General features: G+C 43.6%; 1 long non-coding RNA gene across 1 annotated transcript; it reads right to left on the bottom strand.

The window, feature by feature from the left end:
• Positions 1-2662: 2662 nt before the first annotated feature.
• Positions 2663-8443, bottom strand: LOC142766861 (uncharacterized). The gene is made up of 3 exons (XR_012884626.1): positions 8269-8443; positions 6499-6563; positions 2663-2812 (listed from the first exon to the last, which is right to left on the bottom strand). It is a non-coding gene; the product is annotated as an uncharacterized LOC142766861 (long non-coding RNA).
• Between the last annotated feature and the right edge of the window lie 13131 nt (positions 8444-21574).

Raw genomic sequence — 21574 nt, 5'->3', positions numbered from 1 at the left:
GCTGAGAAGTTCGTCCTCGCTGTGGGCCCAAATAAGAAAGATGTCTTCTATGTATCTTCTGTATAACATTGGTTTCAAGGAACTTTGTGCAAGAAATTCAGATTCTAGCTTTCCCATAAATATTTTGGCATAATTAGGTGCCATTTTGGTGCCCATAGCGGTCCCGCTGATTTGTCGAAAATACTCTTGTTTAAACTCGAATGAATTTAATTCAAGGACCATCCTCGTCAAAGTTGCGATGGCAGAGAAATCTGGGGTGTTAGATTGTCTATGGTTTGTGTACATGTTTTGCAATGCAGCTATGTCGTCATCATGAGGAATATTTGTATACAATGAAGAGACATCAAGAGTAAGCAAGTACGAGTTTTTCGGCACGCACAGACCTGCAATGTCTCGAAGAAAATGTGTAATGTATTTTACATACGACGCGAAGGTGCATGGAATGTGGCTTATTAGTTTGTCCACGTACCCTGATATGGGTTCAGTTATTGTACCGATGCCTGATATGATTGGTCGACCTGGGTTACCGGGTTTATGAATTTTTGGGAGGATGTAGAAGCGACCTGGACGAGGGTATGCTGCTCGCATCAGTTTGTGGTCAGTGTTGGTTATCTTTTCTGCATCAAACAGTTTCTTTAGTTCTGTTGATACGATACGTTTGTATTCGTCTGACGGATCAGCTGGGAGGCGTTCGTAAAATCTTGAGTCGTCTAGTTGGCGGTATGCTTCTTGTAAGTATTTGGTTGTATTAAGGACTACAATTGCTCCTCCTTTGTCACCGGGTTTTATTGTTATGTCTGTCCTAGATGCCAAATTTCTCATACTTAGTTTTTCAGGTTTTGTCAAGTTTTCTCGGTTTCCTTTCTGTTTGTGGTATTCGTGTACTAGATCTTTCTGTACTGCGGTGATATAAAGGTCCAAGCACTTGTCTCGATTACCATTCGCTGTCCAATCATTTGATTTACGACGGTGAATTGTTTCGTGGTTAGAAGGCCTGTCCAAGAAATAGTCGCGCAACCTTAAGCTTCGAGCGAAGTTGTCGAGGTCTCAGAGCAAGTGGAATTCATCAAAAAATTTTGTGGTCGGGAAGAAGCTCAGTCCCTTAGATAGCAGTTTTTTTTTCGTCAGGTGACAAGCTCGTGTCCGATAAGTTTACAACCACAGTGTCACAGGGTGTGTTCCTAGATGGGTGCTCGTTTGTACCGTTAGTGGTTTCCTGGGTGGTGGTGTTGTAGTGATAAGGAACTATATCAGGGAACGCGGGTTTGGGCACATGGTCTCTTTTGAGTTTATGAATTTTTGTGGTCTTGATGGCTTGGTATTTATTCTGTTCAAATTCTGTTAATCGGATGATTTCTTCGTTCGATAAAGTGTTGTGGCGGAGAATGGTGTTGGTCATAGCGACCTGTTTCTTTACCTGCTTATCACTGTGATTAAGAGCGATTTCTGTTAATTTAAGAGATGCCTCAAGGAGGACATTTTTCCATGTTATTTGGTCATGTTCATTTAGATTGGTAGCGGCTGGTGTGAGGGAGAGTGTCATACCCTTGGGGGCTATTCTAGCACGAAGGTACACTTGCAATGTTGATTTATGCATTTCATGTCTAATTCGTTTGTCAGCACGTTTTCGTACTTTAAGGAAAGTGGCACTGCAACTGGGAAGCGATGAGCTGGACTTACATTTCAGAAGTCAATCTTCTTTTAGGTGCGGGGATGGCACTGATCAGGTGCGCAGGTCGTAGTTATATATGTATATATATATATATATATATATATATATATATATATATATATATATATATATATATATATATTTATATATTGGCTTTTACTTTAAGGTATGTACAATTGAATATTCACTTCAATATTTGTGCTCATGACAATAATCAGTACATAGAACAGGAGTTTGGCTAACAAGTTTAAAAATGGGCGTTGGGCCTCAAGTGAAGACATCTTTTGATGCCCACTTCTCAGATGCGCCATCTCCTTGGCCAAGTCACCACCGCCTACGGCGAGGGCGTCTGCATGAACGATGGAACACGTCATGGGATCAGATAATCCTTGTTGAAGGTGTCATCATGATTCCATAGGTTACTAAATGTTTTGAGGCTATTTCGATTGCGATTTCTCATTACCATCCTTTCTGGAGGCTTAAACACATATTCATTGCAATGAAGAAAGCTGAGTTGATCTTGGAGGCAATGTAAAAGCAGGCAATGTACAGAAAGTTTGCAATGCTTCCGATCTTGCAGGCAGTGCATAACAATTTCAGGTGCAAAAACTTCCAGAGGACAAGATGCGACGGTCACTTCATCGACTGAGAAAAGAACAAGATGGCGAACACTTTGCGAAAACTACACCAACACCACCCCACCGTGGTGGTCTAGTGGCCAAGGTACTCGGCTGCTGACCCAGAGGTCGCGGGATCGAATCCCGGCTGTGGAGGCTGCATTTGCGATGGTGGTGGAAATGTTGTAGGCCCGTGTGCTCAGAGTTGGGTGTACGGTAAAGAACCCCAGGTGGTCTAAATTTTCGGAGCCCTCCACTTCGGCGTCTTTGATAATAATATGGTGGTTTCGGGACGTTAAACCCCACATGCCAACCAACTACACCAACACCGTCAGTGTTATTACAGCAAGAACGACATCAATTTTGAGGACAATACATAAATTTATTTGCCATTTTTTCTGCGGAGGTGCACTGCTAAGGTAAACATCTCGTAATTCTTCGCCCACCATCCTGTGGTCTCGTCAAGGTTATACATCTTCAGTATTGCCATCTTCAGACGCCTTGACATCACTTATCTAAAAGGCTGCAAAATTCACCATGTGATCAGATGTGCTTATTGTTTTAGGAATTAGGGGGGGCAAATTTAAGGACGTTCAAAAAATGTGGGCATCTGGGACAGCATGCATGGTGTTTCCTAAAAGCGAGCTCGAGTAAATACAGTTGAGGTCAAGTTTTCTGAGTTTTTGTGCTGTGTGATGAGCTGTACACGTAGATTCAATTTTATCATGAATCTATTGTAGCTAAATACGCCAATACGCACAATAACACCATAGCTTCGAAACGGAGCAAGACCTTTAGGCAACCTGTCAATCATGGTTCAGAAATTAGGGGAAGCAGAAAGAGTGTTTTGAAAAGATAAACCATTTTACGCAAAACGTTACAATAAGAAAATCCACCTTTTTAGACATGTTTTCTTAGTTTCTGCTGTAAAATTGCGTGGTATTATCCGATAAAAAGCACTAATGAGATTGGCATGTATCAGAAAGTGAGCAAACGTGGTTATACTCTTGCCCTTGATTACTTTTAGATGCGTCTGCACAGCGTGAGTGATTAGTACTACCTAATAACCACACATATATGCAGTAAAGCGTACTGTATTTGTTTGTTGAAGCATTAGAGACGATTAACAAAAGGACAGTGTTTCCAGTGCGCGCCAGTGAATTTTAGCGCACTGGAAGACACTTGGAACTCCTACTATGCGCGTTTTAGCTTTGGATATGTGTAGTAAAAAAAAAGCAAGTAATACATAACTCATTACGTCACCATAGAAACTCAAGGCAGGCGGCTGTGAGATTCTCATTATGTTAAGACTAATGTTTTTCGCTACGACCTTCGCGCACGGGCGATGGTGCCGTAAGCCTAACGTACGGTACGGCTACAGTGAAGTATCATGGCTTCAGTCGTAGAAGGTGAACAAAAACGACCAAAAATGTGCCCAAGGGGGTGAAAAAAACAAGATTTTAGTGTACACATCAGAAGCGTGGTGTTTTGTACGCAGAAATGACTAACCACTTAGTGAGTCAGTATAAATTACGTTCATATAATTGGTTGCACTAATTTTTCTGTTTTTACTGTAAAAAAGTGTAGGATAGACGTTCTAATCTAACGAAGCACAAAATAAACACAGTAAACACGTTAGCTACAGTCTGGCTGGTTTTGAGAAGCGCCGAGACACTTAAACCCATGCGTCTGAACAAGAATTGCAGACATGTCACCAACAATACTTATGACACAAAGAAATAAACGCCCACTTTCCATCTGTCAGTGTGGTGTAGTGGCTAACGTGGTGGGCTAGCAATCTGTAGTACGTGTAGAGGTTGAAGGCTCGAATCTCACTGTTTCTTGTCGTAGTGTTGGTACTTAGCTGTCCTTACAATTCACGCGTGTGGAGATCCATCAAAAACAATTAAAAAGCCCCATTTTGGGTCAAGTTTTGCTATTTTTTTGTGAGGGCTGCCGTTACTCTCTTTGGTGTGATCATGCTGCTCTGCTTAGGGCAGCGTCATGCTACTCTGTTGAGATGGAGTGCCTCGATCGGTTCGGGGGAATCACTGTACTCTGCCTCAACAAGAGGTGATTTACTCTAGAAAAGAGAGTGAAATTTGAGACAAGAAAGTACTCTCCCAAAAGGAGCGCCCAGCACTCTCTTAGTTTTTAGAGTGTAAGGTCGCATTTATGATGTCTGGCGAATGCTCTTTATTTTTTGTAATAACGAATAAAATAAGCAAATCTTGATGCCTCACAAAATAAACTCTGACACTTATTGTAATAACTCACAGGTACGTGTGTTGCTTCTTCTCAAAAGACAAAGGAGCTTACAGTGCAAGCGAGTGAGCGCTGGCACTCCGCATACAAAATGGTTCAAGTCATGTTTCCTCCTATATGCTTCACATCATTTTTTGTTCACACACAAACAGTGCAGATCCTCTAAGAGGTGCAGATGTCACCCCTTATAAGGAGCCTTATGGGATGCGTTTACAACTGGTGCACCAAGACTAAATCTAGCAAACAATTCACTACTTCCCAGCCCGCTACAGCAAAATTCTATCCAGTATCGATGAGAACAAGTTCACTCTAAGAGAACTGAGAATACCTTTAGAATTCACTGCACACGAAAGAATACCAGGGTGTCCAAATTGTTGCAGCCGCCTCTGTACCGCTGCCTCAAAGTGGTATTGTTGTTCTAGCCCGTTATATTGCAGGCGTTGTGAAAAAAGAACTGCAGTCAAGGTCTCCCGATTGAGTTATTTTTTCTAGAATCACCACCGACTGCCGACTGTTATTGAGAAGGATGTTTCTATACTGCAGGGGTCACTTGCGCTCGCACTCGCAGCGTTCATCATTGACTACCATGTGCAGGGCCAGCACGGTTGCAGTTTCAAACACGATGACGTTCTCACCGAGAACGCGTATTGTGCCTCCCGGAAAGTTGTCGAGTGCGCTGCATCATGTCGACGGTATTCATGTCGACGGGCTCCATGGGTGTAGGACTGCATCGTGTACCTTTCGTGCATGCAAGGCCAGCACACTTCTACACGTTGTAGAAAATAAGTATTAGATTATTACAGCTGTTTCTCTTTGGTTTTGGGACGTTAAACCCCACAAATCAATCAATCAACAGCTGTTTCTCTTATTACGTAATTGATGTGCAGGGGCCATTCATGCACCCAGAAAAGTTACTCGGCAATGACTAATGTCTAATCGATGGCTGTTGCATTACTTCGTAAGGAAGTTCTATTGTCGCAACAGGATGACGTGCATCACTGAAACTGAAAGGAACTACTGGGGCCTTGCACACCAAAGGGAAGCCGCGAGATTTGTGTGAGGGCTGGGGGCAATCACTATAGCTTCTCTGATATACGGTTATGCCTTGTTTGCTTTTAACAAGAGTTGTTTACTAAAGTAAACGTTCCTGAACGCTTCATGTTTCTTTGTTAAGCTGCATGCTGCTATACCGATAACTGAGGCTACTCTATTCATCTACGGTAAGAAGGACAATATAACGTAAAAAGAGCCTTGCGTTCCAGCTCGTAGATGGGCGGTGCGTTTCTTTTATAGTTTCTTTTTTGTATAAATCGACACGCTCACCTATAGCTGCTGCTCCAGTAACAGGCTACAGGTAAGGTGGAGGAAAATGTAAAAAAAGTTGACTCTGTAAGGAGCCCCCCGTTTTACACGGTGTAAGATTTTTGAAGAGTGGTCGTATATTTTTTGAGACGAGCAATGCTGGACACTTCACGCAACTTGATGAAAAAAAGAAGAATTCTTGGGACTCGTTTGAAGGAAAATATAACTCTTAAATTTACATTTTCGACATAGTATTTGATTTTATTACAAACTTATGTGCAACTCTGATGACCAGATGTACCTCACGGCGTTATCAAAACGCTCATGGCTGCTTATTGAGGTGAAGCCAGTTGCAACAACACTGCCTCATGGGTAATAGTCGAGAAATTCCTGTTGTGTGTGCGGTAACACGCGTCATTATTGCGCTTCATGCTGAAGACACTTCGCTTGGAATGCAACACTCATCCGAACCAAAAAAGAAGCCGTCAGCTTAAATGCACAGATATCTAGTTGTCAATTAGTGTGTCTGAATTGGCGAGAATGTCAGCCATAGTGTATAGTAATGTCCACAAATCTGTTGTAAATGTTACGACTAGGATAGAAGTATATAAAATAAAGGCATCAAATGACAAGTTTTCTTACCAAGTTATTCAGATTATTGCTGTTTGGCCACCTTCGTAACTTCGTGCCACGAGGACGTCTTAAACCTAAACAGAAACTTCGAAGTATTTGATTATGATAATTTCACAAAATTACACAATCTATGTTTACTTTTTCTATGGGTGTTGTCAATTTGCCTCCAAACATGTATATTTATATGCTGTGGTCGACAACCTGCGTTCGCTTTTCGATGAAGATGGCCGTATTTCGATTGCGGTGGAGTTATAGATCGTCCATACATTCATATTTATTGCTAGAAAAAGGAGCACCACGCTCTTGGTATACGGCAAAGCTCATATATAAGTTGCGCGTCTGGTGCTCGAAACATAGATATTTCGTTGCAGAAGTGCACGCATTTTCAAGAATGCGGTCCGAACTTTAGCAGGGGACAATCATGGGAATGACGCTGCTAGTATTGATAGTAAAAATACCCGGTAATGAACTTGGAATTATTTTGTAGTTGCTTGCACAGAGGACATTATTACCAGGGTGCTAGTTTACCTGATAAGCCACTTGCTTGAGGTGAAATAGCATCAGTCTTGAGATCTTTACTGGACGATTTAAGCTCTAAGAAACAGCCGCAGGAGCTGCAAGTGCAGGTATTTACACTGGTACACCTACATTCCTAAAGCTTTAACGTACTAAGAAATTCTTTCTAAGATATGAAAACTTGGAGAATGAGCGATTAATTGCCGCAAATATTGCTGAAGTCGCTACGTCAGTGGCCGGATTCCCAAAGCCATATGTGCCTTTGTTTATGGCAGAGTTTCTTCTTAAAAACAATTTCAGTGTAAGGTTCGTTTTTTTAATCCAAAGGGTGTAAAAATTTTTGCTTTAAATCTCATGTTTAGAATCTCAAGAAATATTATTATTCACGATTATTCTATTTGTCACCAATACAATTGACGCACTGGTACTTACCACATACTACTGTGCTACTAGAAGTTTTGAATTAACAGAGATTTCTACCGTTTGACGAGAAGTAGGAGTCGAAATAGAGTGCCTTAGGTGTCCTGTCTTGTGCCTTATCGCTCATTTGTTTGTAATTTATTTAAAGCTTGCTAAATTAGGTAAGTAAAGGTTCACCACGTCCAAGGTAATGTTAAGGCATCACTTGCTGCGAGACATACACACAAACCGAGCGCTATTGTTTTCATCTGTTGCACCTTGCCAGAAACAACCAACAATATGAGTAATGAGTTTACGTAAGTAGTGTTTCTGGTTATTGCATTTAATACTGTAACATATACGAAATGTGGGAATAGCATGCTCCACAAAATTATTAGATCGCTTTGTCATTGTAATGCATAAAGTTGAACACTCTTTAACCCAGCGAAACCTTATGTATATGAAGTTTCCCGGCAAAGTGGTTCGCACAAAAACCTGGGCCAGAGGAAATTTGTACCCTATTTCAATGTTTTCTCTGGAAAAGTCAATTTCAACTTAGCTTAATATAGTTGAAAGACCGCATGTACTTTTCTTTTCGTAAATACCAATGCGCTTTAGTATCTGCAGAGATGTGTGGGGGGGAGGGGGTCAAATGTTCCTAGTTCTTGCTGGCATAGGAATACGTAGCTCATCTAAACCTAACCACGCAAATCAACTCCATTTCATAAATTCTAGATTAGTTACAGTGAATCTGCGCAAAACTTGTTAAGGTAGCATCAGAACGAATAAAAAATGATTTCTTTTGAGGAGAAAATGACAGAGCATCTAGAAGAAAAATTCATGCAACATGAACATTGAGCTCACCTGGTAGAGGTGGAATCGCTGGTCTCCTAAAATTTTTTGGCGATGGGAAATTAATGCGTATAGGTTCTAGATCCTGGGCAAGTGTGTTTTCTAGTGTCACGGACAAAATAAAGAGAGATAACGATACAGCCAGTACAATACGGGAGGTTGTAATCTTCGCCATTGCACTTGTACATACAATGCGGCCCATTCCAGCTGACAGTCTAACCATCTTATATACACATTTGAATAGCATGAGGGAAAAGAAAATGAATGAGATGTATCTATGTGAAACTTCTGAATGCGCTATTTCTGCACTTAACATGACGTGTGTTCTAATCAATATTTCACATTTCGATCAAGGCAAGGCATGGTGTAAGAAGATGCTTTGCATTTTTAAGCTGCACTAGCCTAAGTGAACGTATAAAAGCAACAATAATTCTTCAACTATCAATTCCCTCCTATACAGCTCCCGTACTTAACCAGGCAGGAAGATTAAGTGGGTTTATGATATCTGCTAATCAAAACTAACATCTCTGTTGTTTTTCTGTGATTTTCTGCCAAACAAACAAATCAGTCCTCAAAGCTGTCTTCTATCATGGGTGAGTTCCGTTTTTTTCTTGCAAAAGGTGGGTCATAGAGTGGCTGCACAACTGGAAACAGGTTCATATTCACACATGTATGGAACTGTCATTCCGGTACAGGCGCTGAAAGGACATTCATAGGAGGACGACGACGAAGTTGTTGATGAGGGTTGAACTCTCGAGCTGCCCAGTTTCACTGCAACACTACGTGCTCGGCACGGCGCTAGATAAATCCGCTGTCTCCGAATAAATATTTTCGTAGCATTATAAAGAATGAGTGCTGCTCTGAGTGGCTGAAAACTTAGCTGATATAAAATCCATTGCGTTAGTTCATGTGTTCACGATAATTCGATACAGTTATTGCTGTCAGGCGCGATGCTTATTCTGAACCAATTAGCAAACCAACAGCTAGTTTCTTATATTCATTTTATTTTTAAAGAAATCACAGCTTGCACAGCCCCCATAATATTATTTAGCAAAAGACGTATTATACGACCAGAGATGACAACAGGGAAAGCAGCCAATACTTCGCTATCAAATCAATCACAAAGAAGGAACAAGGAATTCCTTGGCAAGCCCGTAGTACAAGAGCAGACGTGTGAAAAAGGTAAATTTTGCAGCGCTTCCCTGGTGTCATTAGAGTTCACTGATGCTCCTCGAAATAGAAAACTCAAATTAAGCTTCATGAATATCTGATTCACACCAAGATTCATTTATTCATATAGACTCGCATTCTTAATAACACCATTCGTTTCCCTGAAGATTCATGGTAAAAGTGTACGGATGCAAATTTCTTATTCGCATCCTTTCCGCGACCATGCCTGGTTACCAAGAAGTTGCTAAAAATAGTTTGTTCAATTTCCCTGAGCAATACCTTTGTTATTGTGTCCATGTCCATTTATTATGTGTACTTGCGCTGATACGGCCAATCATTACTATTTTCAGGGATAGCTCAATTAGAATACGGTGACCACACTGGTAAGCCATTGGCGTCGCTTTGAATCCCAGAACCAGGTTCAATTCTTTGAAACTAAGCAGCTTTCCTTTGAAGAAATTCATGAGGGTTTGCCTCGGGCTTTTTGCTATAAAAGAGTGATTATCAATTTCTAATTCGTAGCCCCTTAGTACCTTTCGGAAAATTTGGTGCACTGATTTATGATTGACACAGTATTGTTACTAGCCTCAGTATTATTCTGCTAGATTCAATCAAGCTTAGCCAATCTATAGGCTATGCAAATCGCTCTTTATAACACCTCCCGGACGAAGGTGTAGCCTATAAGGGCACCAACATAACATTTGAAGGTGTAGATGTGTTCTTTACACTTTTGGGTAGTGGTGTTTGTTTGGAAAAATTTCTATGATGTCCTTCACGTGGAAGTGATTTTATGCGGAAGCATTTAACAGATCATTCGGTACAAATTTCGACGTCAGTTTCAGCGTAGGTGTGAGTGTCGTTTGTTTTGAGCGAAACATCGCCTTGTCTGTGACCGAATAAACGAGAAAGCTACAGGTAAAATAAATAGTAAAAACCTATCCGGCACATTACTCTGTAAGAGAACCACGACAAGCATTTCGAAGCAGTCGATGGGGTGACACAGAGTTCCGTACAAGTTTCCGTTTCAGTATTCGAATCACTCTTCATGAGGTTTACGCCATCATATGCACTGGTGTAAACGGCTGTTATATACGTTAGAGAGGCGTCAGAGAGCGGTCTGTGTGAAGCATCACAGGAGCATATGTGGTGGTTGTTGTTATTTAAAAATAGAGTGGGAGACTTATTTCGGTTGATACTATACTTTGTCTTCTTCATTCATTATTCATTCATCACCGTACCTCTAGAGTGCTTCTACAGCACTGCCGGTTTTTGGATCGGTATATTTTTAGCAGTGGTTCCTAAATATTCTAGCTTGAAGTAGAAATCACACGCCTGATAATTCATTAAAAAGCGCTTTACCGTAACTATATACAAGCATCTAAGTTTCAAGGAAACATATTAGGCTAAGGTTCTGACCGCAATGGTACCGCAATAAAGTAGTAGGAACATCAGCAACAAAATACTACGCACGAGACCGTTGCACTAAGTAATCCAACAACATTTCTACCATTTTTCTCAACCAAGTGAACATAGGTAATACTACAAGTCCGCGGTGCTAATCGTCAGGACTCGCTCGCTGGATTCCATGCCAACCGGTTATGCCCTCGCGATCTCCAACGTCAGCGTAGTTCTGGCCGACTGGGCTGGCCCTACGTCATTTTCTGACGCCGATCTTCGACGACAGCGTAGCTCTGACCTACTGGACTTGCCCTACGCCATCTCCTGACGCCGACAAGAGCTCTTGCCAGTGGTGCTTCGTCCTCGGTCTCCTCCAACCGGATCAATCCTTCCTGTCTTCTCCTCACTTCCGTCGTGCGCTGTCCCTGCGCCTCGCTCTCTCCTTCCTCTCTCTCTCTCTATCTCTATACCTTCCAATCCTATCCTTTTAATCCCTTCTCTGCCTCTATCACTCGTGAGCTACTGTTGAGGTGTACTCGACCTGAGAGACAGTTACGGGCCTCACTTTTCTCTTCTTTTCACATATAAGCACTTGTCCCCTTCCCCCTAATCGTCAATAGCAAAACGTTTGTCGACCCTGAAGAAAAACAACTGTTTTGAAAACATACTGCCACGCACGTTCGTTATATAAAAGGGCCCCTGACGCACCCATAGGTCAAAATTTTGTTGTGGCTTCCCAGTTGTACACGCGTCGAGTTGCACGCGTTTGCTCGTTTCGCTCTTTCCTTCGCTAGGCTTCGTTCGTGCAACTCTCCGAGTGGCCTTCCTCTGAGTCGGAGGTGGAGACACAAAAAATGGCAGCATATCCACGGAGTGAATTATGGAGACTGGGGCGAAGCATCCGTCCGTCCATTCGTTATTGCTTCCGTTTGTCCAGTCGTCCGTCTCTGTGACCGTCCGTGCGTCCATTTGCACGTCCGTGCGTGCGTCATTTCGTGCGTCCGCACGTGCATCTGTGCGTCCGTCCCTGCATTCGTCCATGCATCCGCCCCTGCGTCCGTCTATGCATCCATCCGTCGGTGCAGCCATCCGTGAGTCCGTCCATGCATCTGTCTGTGTGTCCGTTCGTCCATCAATTCAACACTCCAAGTACCACCATCTCGCATCTTTTCATCATATACTCCGCATATGCATTGCCATCCAGCGGACATTTCAAGGACTAAACGAGAGGCGGCACACGCACTCTTTCTTACGGCTTGCGCTTCGGGTCTACTTCCCACCTTTAACCACCTCGGGTTCATGGTATATACCAGTTCACTGTATTCATGGCACTGCGGCCCAACGCTCGCTAAACCTTTCTAAAACCAAAGAGGTTATGCACAGCGAGTATAACGTGGCAACCCTTTCTTGTCAGTGCTCAATGTACATGCCGATGGCTGCTAAGGGGGAACGATAGATAGGAGAATTCGGGTTTTAATAAATGCACACGCTGCGAAATTTTGATTGTTCAACAACGCACAGAAGAAATATCTCACCGGCACCACCTTGGAGGTCGAAATATAAGACTGGTTACACACTACGACTACTACGACAACTACGAGGGACGAACGGGTGCCGCTATAAGGAGCTTCACCCCTAAAGAGCGCGCGCATCTGCTAGCAGACAACGGCCTCTCATTCGGCCAATAACACCGTTCATTCCTTTCAACGTCACCTAATCGTACAGGTGACGTTGTGACGGCTTTTGTCGATAGAAGAAAGCTACGGAGAGTAGCACGCGAGCGTCTGTTGGTGGTTTAAGACCCCATCATTGCCAGGGCTTACGCCAACAAGTCAGAAGTACACATGACACCTTTATTTCAAAGCAAGAATGAAACTCGGTGGAGATAGTGCCATAGAACCAACTTAGAAATATGCAGTACGGACCTACATACCTTCGAGTCACGAAGAAAACGGATGTTGACCTCAGCCACCCGAACTGCAGGCTCCCACTTGGTTCTTTGTTGTTCCTTAAAAAACAAAAAAACTCACAACTTTGGTTCCTTTGCCGCGACAATTTTCGCCAAGCAGCATCACCCAGCCGTTCGAATTTGAAGCCGAAATGATTGTGGATATAGAGTGCATGAAACGCATGACGTATTGACGCTGCAGTTCCCGGACACAAAAGAAGACGGTATTCTGGAGTCTCCAACGAGCACACCACTAAGCACACCGCAAAAACGTTCGTCGGGCTTGGCAATTCATGTCTGTCGAGGGACGAGAACAAACGTAGACACGCCTGTGCGGTGAAACACGCCGATATGAACGGAGTGACGTCAGAGCCAACGGAAGATGCAGTGAGCAGGCCTTAACTTATCTAGGTGGAATCGGCCTGGCGTGAAGCTAACCGGCACGTGAGAACTGAGCCAGGCCTAGCTGTGGCACATGTGCAGCACGCTGTGCTTCGCGCTTGCGCCGCAGAGGGAAGCGGTGGTAGCGTGGATGGCGGAGTGAGGTAGGGTTCACCATAAGCTGCTTCGCATCTGAAAAATTCCCGAGTCCCACTGAAAGACGAACTGAGGCTGTCTGCTGGGCACAATATTCGTTGAAACATCCTAGAGAAAACCAAACACTATATGAATATCATGTAGGGATAGGAGCCCTGTCAACACAATAAATATCCCGTGGCTGAAGCATAAAAGCATGCCTGGCATTAAAAAGTGTGAATTGAGCAGCGAGTAGTGTTTTGAAGGCCTACCCATTGCAAAGCGGCCATGTGTTTCTAATCACCACCGCTAGCTGAACCATCGAAAATGTGGACAGCTGCGTAGGTTCGCGTGTGGCACTACGTACACGTGGAGGACCTATCGCTTTTTCAAAGGAAATAATTACGGTGCGGTTGGCATTGAAAAACTGAGACTGCAATAGGCTACGCATTCAATGATACTTTGAAATGTCCAATGTTACGCTCGTTCGCTTTTTTTACAGCCCGTTCGAGGCATGCATCGAGTACCAAAGCAGGCTGGCAGTTCAAATGCATGCGTATTATGGCCGACTACGCTATCGCGATCTACTCTTGATCGTAAAGTTCATGCATCCTTCAAGTTATTTTGAGCGTGAACAGTGAATGAAGGCTCAACGTGGTGTTCAGTGCCCTCCAAACCAGCGTTACCATGACGTGGTTGTTGGGGCCCTTACCATACACATCGACAACGTTTTAGTGACAGTAACGTGGACAATCGTAGTGTTCTCATCGCGGTGCTGAGTTCCACCAACGCGTGAACACACTCTCAATTCTAATAGCTCTTCTCATTATTGTTTATGCCTGACTTTTTTCACACAAGTTCCAATTAATTCCCATGTCTTTGTCAGTCTACAAATCGGATCCCTCTTTAGTGCTTTACATGTGTTTCAGCATTGATGCGATTCCTCAAAGCATACTTCTCTGACAACAAAAAAGTCTATCGTCATTATATTTGATTATGCGTCACGGAGATTGAGTAAACCGAAATACCCACAACTAGTTCATTAAAAAACAAAGTGGGCACAAGTTAGCTCCGCACATGTGCCCCAGAAAGTGAGTTTATTCCACGACTCACCAGTGGTCAGATAGATAGAAAGATGACAGCAGTTGGTTGAACAAAAAATGGCGGCGAAACGGTGGTGGCAAGCCGAAGATCGCGAGTACATTCATAGACAAAATATTAGGTAGCGTAAAGGGCAACTGTGGCTGCCAGAACAACCCGACTCGATAGGAGGCACCGTTGAAATCGTGCTCGTAGAATTGTGAGAGGTGCGAACACTATGTATCAGCGCAAGTTCCTGTATCTAACGTTTGGGCGCCCGTATCTAGTCAGTCGCTGTCTGTGGTCTGACCCAACGCTCCTTGCGCTGAAACCCAAGGCAGAGACAACGTCGTATCACCTAGATAAATTCTAGTGACCACTTAGAAGTGAGCTAGAAACGACTTTTATTACATAGGTGAGGCTATAAAATATCCTAGAGGCAACTAGATTGCTCTTCAAAATCGTACACTGTCACTCTTTCAAGCCTTGCACGACCTACAAAAACTTTCGTCAGTCATATATTGTTTTTTTTCAACCACTGGAAGAAAAGCAGAGAGAGTCTATAGGTTCTTCACACAAACAGTACACATGAACTCACTCGCAATCATATTAAGTAGAGTTGGTATACGAAAGTTGGGTTAGGCAAATTATCTCCCACAAAACGGCACAGAGATGAGGTAATTATAAATTTTCGTTCACCTGCAGGGCCAGACTCTGCAGCGGCTATGGTCTCTGTTGCCGATCGGCGGCTTCAGCTGCGCTGCCGCTGGGAGCTGGCACTCACAAGCGACGAGCTGGCCGACCAGTTTTGGGCCGTCCGGCAAGCTGAAGATGTCGCCCTGGTGCAAGGACTTCGAACGGTCCCCTGAGGCATTGCCATCAATATCGACGGAGATTGGGAAGTGACATGGGTTAATCCCCTCTTCCCCCACCTCACCCGGTAAAACTGCTGGACTTTAAATAAAGTTCATTCATTCATTCATTTATTCATTCATTCATTCATTCATTCGTTCACCTGCACCTTCGTGAGTGTTTTGCATAATACCATATTACCGTAGCAGAAACTATGAGATAGGTCAGACGAGAAAGCCACCTAAGAGTGCAAAGAAGAACCTTCCAAGCACAATACTGCTTTTGTAAAGGTCTAGCTTTTCTATTTCCCTAGTATTTCAATATTTTTGGTAGCATTGCAAAGCTGAATGCCTCCTTGAACGTTTTCTTCAAGAACACAAGGTGAAAACAATGAAACATGCTGATCTATCACTGCGTTTGAGAAAGTGTCATAACATTTGAGTATCATCGCCAGCTAACGTGACATTCCGCTAGACCTTTTGTGGTTGATGCAATGACTTCTACACTAACATTCCACAATATTCGCAATGCACACGGCTGATAGGTGGCACGCCATGCAATCCAAGATGGCTGTGGAGGGATGATCAACCCGTGAGCTCGCATTAGAAAAGTTAGGACGCACGGACGTACTCCCCGTGCCGCTTTCACCGGATAAACTCTTGATCGTCAAATGAAAGTATTTCAAAACCAAAGTACTTTCCCAACCGATAGGAACTGCTGAATGTTCGCTACCTCAGTTCTTGCCACATTGCAAAGGGTGGTGGTGTCAGCTGATCAACCGTCTATCAACGTTGCTTTGCGTAATCCTGTGCGAGGTACAGAACACTGCGTGAACGAGAATTTACGTATGAACTGAATGGCACTCCGAGATTATTAGTGTCGAGCCTGCCTGGCAGATTTGCTGCAGTAGTAGGCCACTTGCGAGTAGCGCGCCATCGCGGCTGCACAGGACCGAATGTTTTACGTAGCGAGGGTCAGCAAACATATTACGCTATCGTCATTACTTACGCTTTAGGCATCATGCAGTTAGTTCTTCAACGGAACACAAGCATTTAACTTCCCATTAGGTAGCGCTTTTGTCACAGCCATTATCACACAAATGGGGCGCGATTCCCTGAACTCTGGTGTTACAGGTTCCATCAGCGCGATTGAAGCAAGGATATCGATACGCGTACGCTTTTCACAACGTCCAAATTGCGAAGGTTTGTCGAACAACAACGTCGCTTTAACTACATCGGTGAATTGCGGAAGTTAGCGTTGACTGTAGTCGTAACTGCATATTTCATTGCTCCAAGTATTTCGCTTCGCCGGTCAAGCTCGAGCGGGCTGGCGGCATGTTGCACTTTGTAATATTCACTGTACTTGTAATACATTGAATGCACAAAAAGTATGCTTTTATTTTGAGCTCGCTGAAGGATATCATACAATAAACACAATCAAAGTGACTTACCAACGTGACAAAAACATTAACGCACGACGAGACGTGAAGTGAAGCTCTCTGCTTGCGAGCTAGCAGCTGATCGTTCATTGCCGCTGTCACTCTTAGCACGTTTACAACCATCTGCATTAAGTGAAAAATCCTTGACGTCAAGACGGTTTCTCCAAACGTCATTGCTGGAAGTAATTTGAGGAATTCTCTCCACCTAACGAAGTCGATAGCACCAACTACACGTCATTCGTTACGCACAACACACATGGCGTCACTCAGCACGTTTTTCTAAGGGTGTGATTATCATTTCGCTCCGATACCTAGCAAGAAATTATTTGCTTGCAGTGTGCTGCCATCTATCAACGAACATGAAAAACAAGCGGTGCAGCGCAGGCTAAGGTATAGAAGCGCAAATTGCGAGCCTGCGCTACTTTTCGCGTACAATGAATGTTATAGAATTCATGAAATACAAAATCACTGACGAATGCTATAAGCACGTAAAACAAGGCGATTTTGAACTAGAATGATCACACAATAATGTTTACTGTCCAAAGTGGCTGCAGAAAATCTCGGGAAGCTGATATGTGTAATCTGTGGGCTATAATTGGAAGCGTGAGTTCCCACGCATTTTCACTAAAACTTCACGCCTTGCAAACACAAATCACATTTATTGTATCACGGACGGTCCAGTATATATACTGATTCACGAAGCATACAAAGTCATTTGTGTTCGTTTCTTGCTAACATTTTAAGACTGCGGCTGTCAACTTCAAACAAAAGACCATTGGAAGCGTCTGCCTACTGATCATTCTTGAGAGGGCGCTCCTGAATTCCGCTAGGCGGCGCGACACTCTGTAAACATTACGAATAGCTAAGCGCAATGAATTCGCGAACATGACTTAGACATGCGTCCACTAGCAGCTTCTCGGTGCGGCTGTAAATAGCGTCTATTTCTCAATTACTGCCTTCCTAAATGCCCAGGTGAAAATCATTTCTATCGTCTAAAATCGGCCCGAATCCCTAATTCCGGAGATTGTATTGATCCTTCAACGACCCCACTGACGGCGATAACGCCGCGGCTTGTGATGACGACATGGCAGTACGTGTGAAACTGGGTGAATCTCACGTCGTCCTTTTGAACACTGGCCGGTTATACCTAAGACACATTGTAGAGGTGACCTCAAAGAAATGCACTGGCGCTAAGAACCGGATGACTTCTCAACCTGTTCGAATAATGCTTATTAGTGATCGTATAAATTACTGTAACAGATAGCTATAATCAATATTTTGTTGCACTTTAAGACGAGCGTTACCACTTGAATACAGATACTGCTTTTAAATCGGAATTTTTGAAATGCGTGAATTTCATATCAGTGCGCCTTGAAACAGGTGCACTGGTAATAAATTAGTGTAGATAACTAGATAGGTAGGTAATTAAGCAAACCTAGGCTGAATGCTATGGTCACCATAGAGTTTCATAATATACACTAGAGGGAACTCTGGCGCTAGTGTCCATGGGAGTGTCTGCAATGCACGGCGCTTCAGTGGGCATCGGAATGATGGGTAGTGCACACATTTGTCTATACTTCGTACTTCTGGCCTGCTTTTGGCTCCGTGTGTGTTCGTGTGTCTTGAGCTTTTTTCTCACGAAACAAAAATCAGCAAATGTTCGGCGATTGCGCTTCACCAACCAATTTTTTTTCGAATTACCTTTTCAAATTGGGTCACGAAGTACAATAGGGTTGAATCTTTCTTTCAAAATAAAATCAAAACACAGCAATAAACGAAGCCGCAAGTACGAAGACTAGGCAAATGTGTGCACTACCCATCATTCCCATGGTCGCTGAACGATGGCATCGCCAGAATCCCCTCTAGTTAATATTGAGAAACTCTATGATCTTCACCGCTACTCCATCTTTCTGTAAGCCTGGAATAAGTTATCATACCTCCGCATGAAGAATATTTCGTTACGTGATGGCCTCGCCGAATGTTGGGATCCTGTCTGAAACGACGAGTCCTATTTCTCACCTACTAGTCTCGCAAACGGTTTTTCCTCAATGGCTCAACATCATTTCGTCGACGTAGGAAATGAAACTATAAGCCCCTGTTTCAGCAATCACACTAATACAAGAAAAAGCGTCTAGATCCCAGTTTAAATAGCAACCTCAGAATATTTTTTTTTAATTTTGAATAGCTCTCTTTAACGTTCTCAGAAAAAAATTTCCAACAAGCTCGATGTGAAACAGGAACAGCACTTCGGCAACCTTTGAGAATGTACTGCGCATGGGTTAGTATAAGACTGAATGTGTAGCACGAGGAAGCTGAGGTTTCAAATTTGTTCCTTCGGTTGGAAATTATATTGGCGCAGGTCGCGGAATCGAATCCCGGCTGCGGCAGCTGCATTTAAGATGGAGGCGGAAGTTTTGTAGGCTTGTGTGCTCAGATTTGGGTGCGTGTTAAAGAACTCCAGGTGGTCGAAATTTCCGGAGCCCTCCACCACGGCGTCTCTCATAATAATATGGTGGCTTTGGGACCCTAACCCCACATGTCAATCAATCAAACTATAATGGCACAGGCAGGAATAAACAGAGTCGTCAATTTTCGATTAGCATTTCAAAGACGTGAAAAATTCAACGTCATTCCAGATGCACTCGTTATTGTATCTGTAACAGAACTCCTGGCTGCATGAACACTAAAGCCTGGCTTAGTTGAAGGAACTGACAAAATATTTTAACTGGTAGCAAAGTTTCCATAGAAGCCCATACCTTCAGAAAAATGGTGGCACATCAGCTGCTCATCGGGCTTAGCGCCCTCTGTGTGCAGCGGGAGCAATTCCCGTGAAACAAAACAAAAAGCGGATGTGACGCATATTTTTGTAAACAACTAACGTCAATCGCTTAGACGAAACGTGGTCTTAAAATTAGTTTCCGTATGGCCCTGATCTCTTAAGGACTCGAGCTAAAGTGAGGTAAGTTCTCCACCAATACCCTGCAAGTCAATATCCTTCAAATCTACGCCAGATAGACATATCTGCTTATGACTTAAGGAATGATCTCTATAGTTTTGCTATAGAATTTTCTTCAGTTTTACTGGGAAACTTATCCTTGAAACTTTTATTCCAATTTCGTGGCCCTCTCAGTGGACGCCTTGAAGGAAGCAGCAACGTATCTCTAATATATGCAGAGCTGCTTGTCTGCTTCCGATGTATTAGCTTTCTAGTGCGCACATTCTACCCGTTGTTCCATTCTAACAAGAAGAAAAGACAACCCAGTCACACCAAAGCTCCCGTATTTCTGTTTTTTTAATTGTTACAATAACACAGTTTATTATATTTCCCACAATAAACACCTAGTGTGGTAAAAGGCATTAGAAGCGGATACTATATGCGGTTTATTTCGCATAATGTTTCGATAAATTGCCATTACCTTTAACCTATACAGCCATGCGAAATGTAGCACGATAGGGAAAAGTGATATGCTCAGTGATAGAGCGAATCAAATTAGGCACTGCGTTTTCACGAAAAATAAAAATTGGTTCCAAATCTGCATGTTACGCCGCAAAGTCGTCGAAACACGATAGTCTTGCGTAAGGAGAGATTGAAAAAATGTTCCTTTGAGGTTCTGCGCAAGAAAATCTGTGAATGGTATTCTGGAGGCGTTGCGTTAGAGGGCCTCGAGCGTGTAGTGGAGGCGAACGAGCGCATCCAGGCACGGTAGACCCAAGCGCCATCTGGCAGTTATCTTCAAAAACGAAGGCGCGTGCAGCCCGCGGAAAAAGATGTCCGCCAGTCTCAAAAATGATAAGGTGTAGAACTCAAAGCGATGGCCAGGTGCCACCACGGTGACGTCGTAGCAAAGCGTTGGAAACACCTTTTTGAGCATCGCGTTGCACTGTCAGCGCTGCGCGATGAACGCTACATTCCTTAGAGTTACATGTGTGTGCTTCTTCTAGTATTAAGGCATACATACAAAACATCAAAACGTTGTTGTGGCACCTCAGATATGCGCAATAAATGCTTTTTAATTGACAATCGCACAACTATGAACGCTAAACCTTGAGCAATATTGGTGGGCGCTGCGGATGGCGTTGGCCTTTTGGTGCCGTTTGAGGTATCGATAGGGCGGACAAACTGACAAATGTACAGACAGACAGACAGACAGACAGACAGACAGACAGACAGACAGACAGACAGACAGACCGAAATTTTTCCGTCGAAGGTCACCAAAAAAGACTATCGTCTTTAAAAAAATGGGCCCTGAAAATATTGATGCATGAAAGTTCACCGAGCACAGTACTCTAAACTGTTGCCGGTTTCTTATCTATAGAAGGCATGGGCTGCCAGGCAAGTATGACTATTTGCACAGCACGTCGTTTCCTCCGTTACTGAACCAAAGCAATGCCACCTAGAAAAATATTTCAGGCCTGCTCGCTCCTCCGGGCATGGGCTCTGACGTCACTTAGTTTTGGCCCTCGTCTTCTGCCGAGTAGACGTGCGCGTGCATGCTCCCGCGACGCTAAAGAGCAGAATTGGCAAGCCATACAAAGCTTGTGAGGTGCTGGTGTATCCTCTGGCGACTGCTAGAAGATGAGACGACGTGCTGCGCGGGGATGTGCTTCCTTCGCTGAATGTCCACGTAGTGTAGAGCCGTGCTCACGTTTCTGCACAGCACACGAGCAGCCGTCCTTTTTTTGTGGTATGGCACCTCGCGGCCGTTGCATGGCCGTTTTGAAGGGGGGGGGGGGAGGTGACGTTGCGTGCAAAGGAGCAAGCACGGCCTTTAAAACATGCAGGCCTGCTCTTCACGGGTGACAACATTGGAAGGTGCCTGTTGAACGAAAGCTCCGCGCTCACTCAGGCCGTTTTCATCTTATCTATTTCATAAGGCGAAGCGCGTTTTGACTGATAACACACGTCTGCATAAACG

The sequence above is a fragment of the Rhipicephalus microplus genome, chromosome 7 (genome assembly GCF_043290135.1).
Source record: "Rhipicephalus microplus isolate Deutch F79 chromosome 7, USDA_Rmic, whole genome shotgun sequence".
Classification (NCBI taxonomy): domain Eukaryota; kingdom Metazoa; phylum Arthropoda; class Arachnida; order Ixodida; family Ixodidae; genus Rhipicephalus; species Rhipicephalus microplus.
Note: the sequence above shows the minus strand (reverse complement) of the source record. Positions and strands in the feature narration are given on the sequence as shown.